The following is a 9,938-nucleotide window of genomic DNA, read 5'->3' as shown; positions in this document are numbered from 1 at the left end:
AAATGCTGTTGGTATTTTGATAGGGATTGCATTAAATCTGTAGATTGCCTTAGGTAGTATGGACATTTTAATGATATTTGTTCTTCCAATCCATGAGCATGGTATACCTTTCCGTTTGTTTGTGTCATCTTCAGTTTTTTTCATCAGTGTTTTATAGTTTTCAGAGTAGAGGTCTTTTTCCTCCTTGTTTAAGTTTATTGCTAGATTTTTTTATCCTTTTTGGTGCAATTGCAAATGGGGTTGCTTTCTTAATTTCTCTTTCTGTTGTTTTATTATTAGTATAGAAATGCAGTGGATTTCTGTACATTGATTTTGTATCCTGCGATCTTACCGAATGTTAAATTTATACATGGAAATTGTTTGAAGAAAAGAGAAGCAGAGCAAGATAGAGGAGAATGAGAGTGTTATGAAGCAAATTGAGGTGTTAAACACTTAGCCAGGTAGGTCTCATAGAGGGGATATGGAGACAGACTTAGAGGAGGGGAGGGAGGGAACCTTGTGGAGATCTTGGGAAAGAATACTCTAGCCAGAAGGAATAGCCAGTACAAAGGCACTTTGACAGGAAGGTGTACTCAGCATGTCTGATGAGTACCAAGAGTCTGGTATGGCTGGATGTAATAAGCAAGGGACAAAGTAGCAAGTGTGAGGTCAGAGAAGTAACATAGTGTAAGGATAATGGTTTAATCCAGAGAATCAGGGTTCTATCTATATTTAATTTTTAACATGATAAAATAATGTGTACTGCAGCACTGTGAGACATAAGTGAAATTAGAAAACCTTATTTGTCTAATCCTAACCTGTGTAAATACCTATGCTTTCTTTGGAAACTTCTGAAGCATCTTTTTCAATGTTGTCTTTCTGAGCCACTTTTACTTTACTTTCCATCTGGGATTTAGGTGTTCTGCATCTTCAGAGCTACTTCCCTTCCTCTTCCCTTTTCTGACTGAAGGTAAACTGGATATTTCAGCTTTTTCCCATTTTTTTTTCTTTTCCTTTGAGAGTGGCTTTTAGGGTTTAGCAATCTGTACTTCAGAGCCCTCAGATGTGGTCCTGGATCTTCTCATTTTACAGATGCTCCCCTTGCTTGTGCCCATTGGCTCTTTTTGATCTGGATATTGTCTTCTTTCTTCATTCTGCCTTTCTGCTTTTTCTTTTTTCTGTAACTTCTTTTTCTATTCTTCTGTAACAATGCTATGATTAGTTTTTATTTCACTTCAACGACATCTACGTGCATTTTAATGTTAAATAATGTGCCAACCACTATAAGGGCATGAATGAGCTTATTTTTTTATAGTCTCAGGAAATAAACCAGGTTTTCTTGGTGCTTCCTCTGGTAGGTTGTTCAGAAACTGAAATAAAATCAGTAAAAAAAAAAAAAAAAAAGTTGGTTACTATATGAAACACTTCAAATTTTCCTTGCTTTTCTTTATAAGTTCTGGATCTACCTCAATATTTTGCTGCTTGTTCTTTTGTTTCAAATTCCACAAAGGCAGATCCCTTTGGATTTCCAGTAGACTTATAATGTGGTAGACTTCTATAAAAAGACATGGCCACATTTTCCAGATACTCTTTCAATCCAGCTGTGATTTTGGGAAGTAACTCCTATATGTTTAACTTCTAAGTAAGAATTGCTTACATATTTACTTGGAATGTTAAAAAAAAAAAAAAAAAAAAAAAGAGTCCTCTTTCTTCCCTGAGCAACTGGAAGGATTGAGGTCAAGAAGGTTCCAGAGGAACAGATTTGGGGGAAGGTCAGGAGGTCAGTTGTGAACACATTGACTTTGAGATGCTTATTCCACTTTCAGATGGAGATGTTGGGTAAGCAGCTGGAGAGTCTGCTTGGAGTTTAGGGAAGAGGCTGGACATAACACACATCTGAGAGGCTGTCGCATATTGATGGCATTTAGACTTGAGAGTGGAGAGGAGCACCAAGTATGTCAGTATTAGCAACAAGAAGAAGACCGATAACTTAGCTCACGAGTTTTACAAAATTTTACTGCAAAGTGGAATAACTTCTGAAAGTTTTTTCATTTGATGACTCCACTGTGACACACCCACACCACCTACCTTCAGCCCTCTGCAGTCTGGATTCCATACCCAGTACTCTGGTGAGTTCTCTAAAGATCTCCATTCATGTTCTAGATTTGAAGGAAACATCTTAGTCCCATCTGGCTTTAGCTCTTAGTATTTACCACTGCAGACCACTCTGGCCTTCTTAACTCCTATCCTTTCTTGCTCCTGCAACATTGCACATCCATGAATAGCCTCCCACCTCCCTAGCTGCTCCTTCTCAGTCTTCTTTACCTGTTCCTTAAATATTGATATTTGACTTTCTCACTAACTTCATTTACTCTTTATGTGCTGGTGATGCCCAAATTGGTATCTCCAACCTAGTCCTTTCTGTTGAATTTCAGACCCATATACCCAACACCCCATTTGTCATCTTGTATGGATTTTTCACAGGCAAACCCTATACCCAGTCTGGTCTCCTCACCAATCCAGTTGCTCAAGTCAGCAAAAAAAGAAATCATTCTTAACTTTTCTCTTCACATCCCACTTCCTCTATGTATTATCCTAAATATCTCTTAAATCCATCACCTCTCTGCCCCCAACTGCCACCCCTCTAGTACAGGCCAATGTTATCTCAAGTAGATTACCAGTCAATTTCCTAACAGTTCTCCCTGACTTGCCCTTGGCAATCCATTATCCTTGTAGACCAAATGAGCTCTCTAAAATGCAAATGTGATCATGTCACATATATTAGGTAAGCATATGCATGTTACAAGTTACAGAAATTCTAGCCCGTATGGGTTTAAATAAAAAGGAATTTTCTGTCTTAGCTGAACATCTTAGGAGTAGTCTAGTTTCAGTTACAGCTTGATCCAGGACACAGATTATAATCTGTTACCAAGCTCTATCTTGCAATTCTGTCCTCTCTGAGTCAGCTTTATATTCAGGTTGCCACGTCCTGTGATAGCAAGTTGGCTGTAGCAGTTTCTAAGTATCATATGGTCACACTAGCCAATCCAGCAAAAAAAAAAGGGGGGGGGGTACTTTCTCTGAAACTCCAGAATTGGTCATACTGTGTCATATTTGTCCACCGCTGAGCTACATGCTATGCCAAGAGGATTGGACGTCCTAAATACTCAGGCCAATCCAAGGTCAATTCAACACAAACTACATTGGTTGACACAAGGGACAGAATGAAGAAAAGGGGAAATGAATGAGCAACCATCTTAAGTGACTAAGAACTCTTTAATCACTCTTCATTTTTTAAAAAAAATTTTAAATGTTTATTTTTTGAAAGAGAGAAAGAGAGGGAGAGGGAGACACAGAATCTGAAGCAGGCTCCAGGCTCTGAGCTGTCAGCACAGAGCCTGATGCAGGGCTCAAACTCACAGACCACGAGATCATGACCTGAGCCAAAGTCGGACACAACCGAATGAGCCACCCAGGTGCCCCCACCCTTCATCACTCTTTTTTTTAAATTTTTTTTTTCAACGTTTATTTATTTTTGGGACAGAGAGAGACAGAGCATGAACGGGGGAGGAGCAGAGAGAGAGGGAGACACAGAATCGGAAACGGGCTCCAGGCTCTGAGCCATCAGTCCAGAGCCTGACGCGGGGCTCGAACTCCCGGACTGCGAGATCGTGACCTGGCTGAAGTCGGACGCTTAACCGACTGCTCCACCCAGGCGCCCCCATCACTCTTAACATAAGGGCTACTGTCCTCATCAGGGCCCTGCAATGCCCTGCATGATATGGTCTCTCTCACCTCCCTAGCCTCATCTTTCCTGGTCATTTTTTCCAACTCACAGGTCTGGTAATGGTAAACTCTTTTCAATTTCTCCTTCTTCTCTTTTCTCCTTCTTATCCTTCTCCATGTCTTCCTCCTCCTTTTTCTTCTCCTTCTCCTCCTTCTCCACCTCCTCCTCCTGCTGTTGCTTCTGCTTCTGCTTCTTTTACCTTAGAGAGCGAGTGAGTGGGGGAGAGGGGCAGAGGGGGAGAGGGAGAAACTTAAGCAGCCTCCAGACTCAGTGCAGAGCCTGAAGCAGGGCTTGATCCCATGGTCCAGGGATCATGACCTGAGCTGAAATCAAGAGTCAGGTGTTCAATCAACTGAGCCACCCAGGTGCCCCTCATTTTGATTTCTAAATGAGTTTTTTTTTCTCTCTGATCATGAGAGGTTTTGTTTTTTTTTTTAATGAGTTTTTTAAGCATATGTCATTTCCTGATGTTCATGCTTAATTTAGGTGGTATAATTGCTTAATTTTATGTGCCAACTTGGCTGGGCCATGGTTCCCAGATAGGTGATCAAACATTATTCTGGATGTTTCTATAAGGGTGGTTTTAGATGAGATTAACATTTAAATCAGTGGGCCTTGAGTAAAGCAAATTGCCCTCCATGATATGGGTGGGCTTCATCCAATCAGTTGTAGGCCTGAGAACAAAAGACTGACCTCCCCTGAGCAAGAGGGAATTCTGCCAGCAGACAGACTTCAGACCTGAACTGCAACATCGTCTGTGTGGGTCTCCAGCCTGCAGACCCACCCTGCAGATTTTGGATTTGCCAGCATCCATAATCATGTGTGCCAATTAAAAAATAATAATAAATCTCTGTGTATATACACATGTCCGTTGGTTCTGTTTCTCTGGAGAATTCTGACTAACCCAGGTGGATTAGCAAAAATAAGAAAAGTTGTCTATGAATTCCCAAAGTTAGGTGAGATGTCATTCGGTGATATCATACCATATGATAGTAAGAGATGTGGACTTTGCACAGTGAACAATGATGAATTTCAGCAGATTTTTATGGAAGAGAGGGAGGGAATATGGAAAACATTATGATTTGGCTAACCAAAAGCCAATTATATTCTTATCCTTTGACCACTTCTATATAGAGGCTAAAAAGCCAAAATTTCCCATTTCTCAGCTTCTCTTACAACTAATCAAAACTACCTGAGAAGAGCTTCCCTTTGTGGAAAAAGATAAAGGCAAAGTCATCCTTAGACTTTTTGTCTTTTCTGTGCTCTTCACCCTTCCACCTTCTTCCTGCCTTGAATGTAGAAGTAAGGTCTGGAGGCAACACCGCCATATTGCATTCATGCAGCAACTGGCATGAGAGTGAAGGTCTATGTGATCAGAAGGCTCCTGCTCCTGCAGGAAAAGATGATGAAGGCCTGAAGGATTAAGTATGAGAGAAAGGCAAATAATCACAAATCTTTGTCAAATTTGTGAATTTTTCCCCTCATTCTTATGATGAAAACAATTATACAACTACATAATTACCAAATATTTAAACCAAAAATTATTCCCAAATAAAGCAAGGAGTCTCCTCAGTCTCAGTTGGATAAACCCACGGGTGAAACAAAACAAAACAAAAACCTCAACCATGTTCTTGAGCCATGAGAATTTCATTTTATTGCTGCTCTGAGAATACATCTAATTACTCAATCATGCCAATTAAATAGGAAGTTCACCTGCTGACAAACAGCTATCTTGGGATATAGCAGAATAAATTCTAGAAATAATTGGATTTCCTAATCAATATTAACTTCATCATATTACACAGCTGCTACTTTCTTTTACATTTAGGTACAGCATTTTTTTCTTACAATATGTAAAACTTTTCATTTGTAGCAAAATCTCATGGTTAAAAAAGATGAATAATAATTTTGTCCTTTTGTCACTGAGTGTGGTTGCCCTGTCTGAAGCATTATTTTCACAAACTCTTTTATCCCTCTCATTAGTTAGCCTTTAAAAGTATAAACATCCTGTTTTAGCTGAAACCTTACAACTGTATCTTCTAACACAACTCCATTATTCTACAACTGTGTAAATTTCTGAGGTGACTTATTATGACATCACTTTTGTGATTATTCTTGAAGCATCCTGCTGGCCAATACATGCATGAAAGTACAAAACTCATGAAAATAGTTCACCAGTTTTCTAAAATGTCTTCTCTCTGGAATGCCCTTCTCCTGGTAAGACCCTAGCCTGGGAAGTAACCATTTAAAATTTTTTTAATTTTTAAATTTTGTTTATTTATTTTGAGAGAGACAGAGAGAGAGCAAGAGAGAAAATCCCAAGCAGGCTCCATGCAGTCAGAGCCAAGCCCGACGCGGGGCTCAAACCCACGAACAGTGAGATCATGACCTGAGCCAAAATCGAGAGTCAGATGTTTGACTGAGCCACCCAGGCGCCCAGGAAGTAGCAGACCATTTTAAAAGAAAGTCAGCTCATGAAATTTCTCTGGTGCAAACCCCTCAAGGCCATTTCATCTCACCTCAGAGTAAAAACCAAAATCATGATTCTGACCTTCCAGCTCCTGCATGACCTGATCCTGCTCTTCTGTAATCTCATCTCCTACAACTCTCCCCTTCCCTCGAGGCACTCCTTGAGAATCCCTGATCACAGGTGTGGCTCCAGATTAGATCTTTTTTTTTTTTTTTTTAATTTGGCATTTAAGTAATCTCTCCACCCAACATGGGCTCGAACTCATAATCTTGAGATCAAGAGTCGCATGCTCTGGGCCAACCAGGTGCCCCCAGATCAGGTCCTTTGCACCTGAGGTTCCCTCTTCCTGGAATACTTACCCCCAGCGTTCACCTGGCTACCTCAGATCTTTATTTAAATGTCACTTCAGGGGAATTTATCTGACCCACCTTCAAAATTGTAAACCCTGCCTCCCTCCATCCCCTTTTCCTGACTTATTTTTCTCCTTGGCACTTAGCACCATGGAACTTACAATATGTCTCTCTTATTTAATTTACCATCCATGTCCTCTCCTAATACCTATTCCATGAGACCAGGGATTTGAATGGTCTGTTCACTGCTGTATCTCCAGCACCTAAAGCAGAGTCTGGCATGTTGTAGGCACTCAACAAAAATTTGAATTTCTGCAGATGGAATTTGGCACTCAGAACAACATTGGTTCTTTGTTGTTTTGTCTTTAACCACTGGCTCTCTCTTTAGCCCTTGTTCTTCTCTTATGAATGATTTTTGAAGTGCCAAAGATTGTTCCTAAAACTGCTGATATGATTAGCATGTCTCAGAGTCTTCTTCCTGACTCCCGAGTCATCTGTGGTGCTGAGGGATCCAGCTTATCACTAATGGGATTCTGTCTGGTCTCTGGAAGCCCAATCCCAAGATGCAGGACTCAAAGTTGTGCTTGGCTCCTAGCTCCAAGATAATTAGATTCAATTAGTGGTCTGCAAGCATTTTTAAGCCAGTAGTGCATATATACACATGCAAACGCACACACATGCACAAATGCATACATAAAAGCTTAAAATTACATCCATCTCCCTTTTGCCTGGCAATAAATATTTCTAATCAGGCTCTGCTTTTCTAAAATCATATTGAAAGGATATCTCAGCCCCTGCTCTCCAAACATGGGGAAATAAGCACTTAAATCAGTGCAACATTTCTGGAAGGCAATTTCACAATATCTATCAAAATGTTTTGAGCATGACTCTTGATGCCCTGATTCTATCGCTAGGTATTTATGTTCTTTTTAAAAAATTTTTTTTAAATATTTATTTTTTGAGAGAGACAGAGTGTGAGCCAGGGAGGGACAGAGAGAGAGGGAGACAGAATCCGAAGCAGGCTCCAGGCTCTGAGCTGTCAGCACAAAGCTCAGCGTGGGGCTCAAACCCATGAACCGGGAGATCATGACCTGAGCTGAAGTCAGATGCTTAACCCACTGAGCGACCCAGGTGCCCTGGTATCTATGCTCTTTTAACATGTAAACATTTGTCTATACATATGAACAAGAGAGTTCATGACAGCATTGTTTATAATACCAAAAAACTGGAAATAACCAATTCCTCCATTACTGATGGTGTAGTTAAATAAATTATATATATAGTCAAAAAATGAAGTTCATTTCTGTTACTTGAAAAAAAAAATGAATAGACTAGTGAATATTATATGTTTGTGCAAATAAAACAAAAGTACATCAATGAATTAATATGCCAGGGTACAGTATGGGTTCATTTGCATGAGTTTGAATTGTGCAAATTAGATATTGGAACATATAAAATTTTTAACAGTTTTTCTTGTGCTCAGAATTTTAAATAATTTTAACTTCCCAAATTATAAATTCATTTAAAATATTACATGATTTCAAACCTGGCAGGCCCAGTGCTTACACAGTTGCAACATAGTTGTGTCACCTGAGCTGTAAACATTGTCATCTTTTGGCCAAAGTGCTAAGGCAGGAGGGAGTTTGGGCTGTCTGAAGGACTGAACGACCGTCAGTGTGGTATGGCGCCCCCTGGTGCTGTTTTCAGGCAGAGACTTTTATTCAGGAAATGGGAGTAGCTGTCTGCAGTGCTGATAACTGATCTTAAGAAGTCACATAATCTTTAATTTCCATTAAATAGATCCAAATACTTTTGAGTTCCAAATAAAAGTCCTTGAAGGTATGAGCCATCATAGTGTAGTTTAGTAGTTTGAAGGCAAGCCATAACTAAATTCTTACTAACTTAACTTTAATTCTCATTAAAGTGTAGCTAATATGTTACTCTGGAACAATTTCATGAGAATCGGAAAGAATCAAACAAATCTAGTTATTTTATATGTAGAGATTTGTGACCATTTAGTTTGGTGGGAAATTCTCAGGATTTCTTTTTTTTTTTTTTTTTTAACGTTTATTTATTTTTGAGACAGGGAGAGACAGAGCATGAACGGGGAAGGGTCAGAGAGAGAGGGAGACACAGAATCCGAAACAGGCTCCAGGCTCTGAGCGGGTCAGCACAGAGCCCGACACGGGGCCCGAACCCACGGACCGCGAGATCATGACCTGAGCCGAAGTCGGCCGCCCAACCGACTGAGCCACCCAGGCGCCCCTCAGGGTTTCTATTGTAAAATCAAACTAATGACCTTGGGTTTCTGAGGAATCTTTTTTTTTTTTAAACACTAGCTTTCATACATAACAGAAAAGAAAGCAGAAAGGTATAACCAATACCTCATTTGCAAAATAAACAATAATGGAAGACTACAGCAAGAGTGTAACTTAACCGAAAGGGTAAAGATGATAATCCACAGACCTGCTAGAAACGAGCATTTGATGAGAGGCTACAAAGTTAGCCTGAGTGGTCAGAATAGAGGAATGCAAAAAGTGGCACGGGTTTGTGATGGCAGGTTTTATACTGCATCTTGATGCAAAAGCCATAGAATAAGGTCGTTAGAACAGTGGAAGATGGCTAACCAATTAGGGCTTTGTCGTTTTAATTAAAAAGCTGCATCCAAATTTACTTTGGTTTTTCTTTAACTTGAAAAAATCCACTTGCAGTAAAAGTATTCTATATAAGTGATGGTGTACCGAATACCAGCTCTATTAAGCTCTATTTGAGAATTACTTATCTTACTGTCACACTCATTACATGACTTGGTTTAGCAGTGGGTGCACTGCTAATACTCAGATAATAGTAATACCAGCAATGAGAGCAGAGACTCTTGATGTCAGAACATGAGTCCGTGAGCAGACTACCCGTTTTGACTAAGATCAGTGGTAGAACAGTGTGTGGCAAATGCCTTACTTCACAAGTGTGGGGCAGGGTCCGTTCATCTCATTAATGTGAAAGAGTAAGAATACTAGGTAGGAAAGGTCAGAAAATAGTGAGAGTGAACAGGTATAATGGACAATTTTGTAGAAGAGAGAAAGCATGAAGGATGCAGAAAAAGGGAAAGCTATAATTCAGAAAGCTCTTTTGGTGAGCCTCAGTAATTTGGTCTAATTATTGTGAAGAACAGTCAGAATAATGATATTTTAAATATATTATTTCTTTTATTCAACCAACAACCCATACAAACCAACATTTATTGGGTGTCTTCTGTGTGCAAAGGATTAGTCACAAAGGTCCAAGGAAAATTTTGCTTCAGCCCTCAGTGAGCTCACTGCAATTTCCTTTCAAGCACCTGAAATAGCAGAAT

The 9,938-nt window shown here is 39.8% G+C and overlaps 1 long non-coding RNA gene across 1 annotated transcript; it reads left to right on the top strand.

Annotated features, from left to right (window-relative positions):
- Positions 1-273: 273 nt before the first annotated feature.
- Positions 274-4,629, top strand: LOC115521473. Its single transcript, XR_003971075.1, has 2 exons — positions 274-2,108; positions 4,433-4,629. It is a non-coding gene; the product is annotated as an uncharacterized LOC115521473 (long non-coding RNA).
- Positions 4,630-9,938: the final 5,309 nt, after the last annotated feature.

Source organism: Lynx canadensis, chromosome C1 (genome assembly GCF_007474595.2).
Source record: "Lynx canadensis isolate LIC74 chromosome C1, mLynCan4.pri.v2, whole genome shotgun sequence".
Lineage (NCBI taxonomy): Eukaryota > Metazoa > Chordata > Mammalia > Carnivora > Felidae > Lynx > Lynx canadensis.
This window is presented reverse-complemented; position numbering and strand designations above follow the sequence as displayed.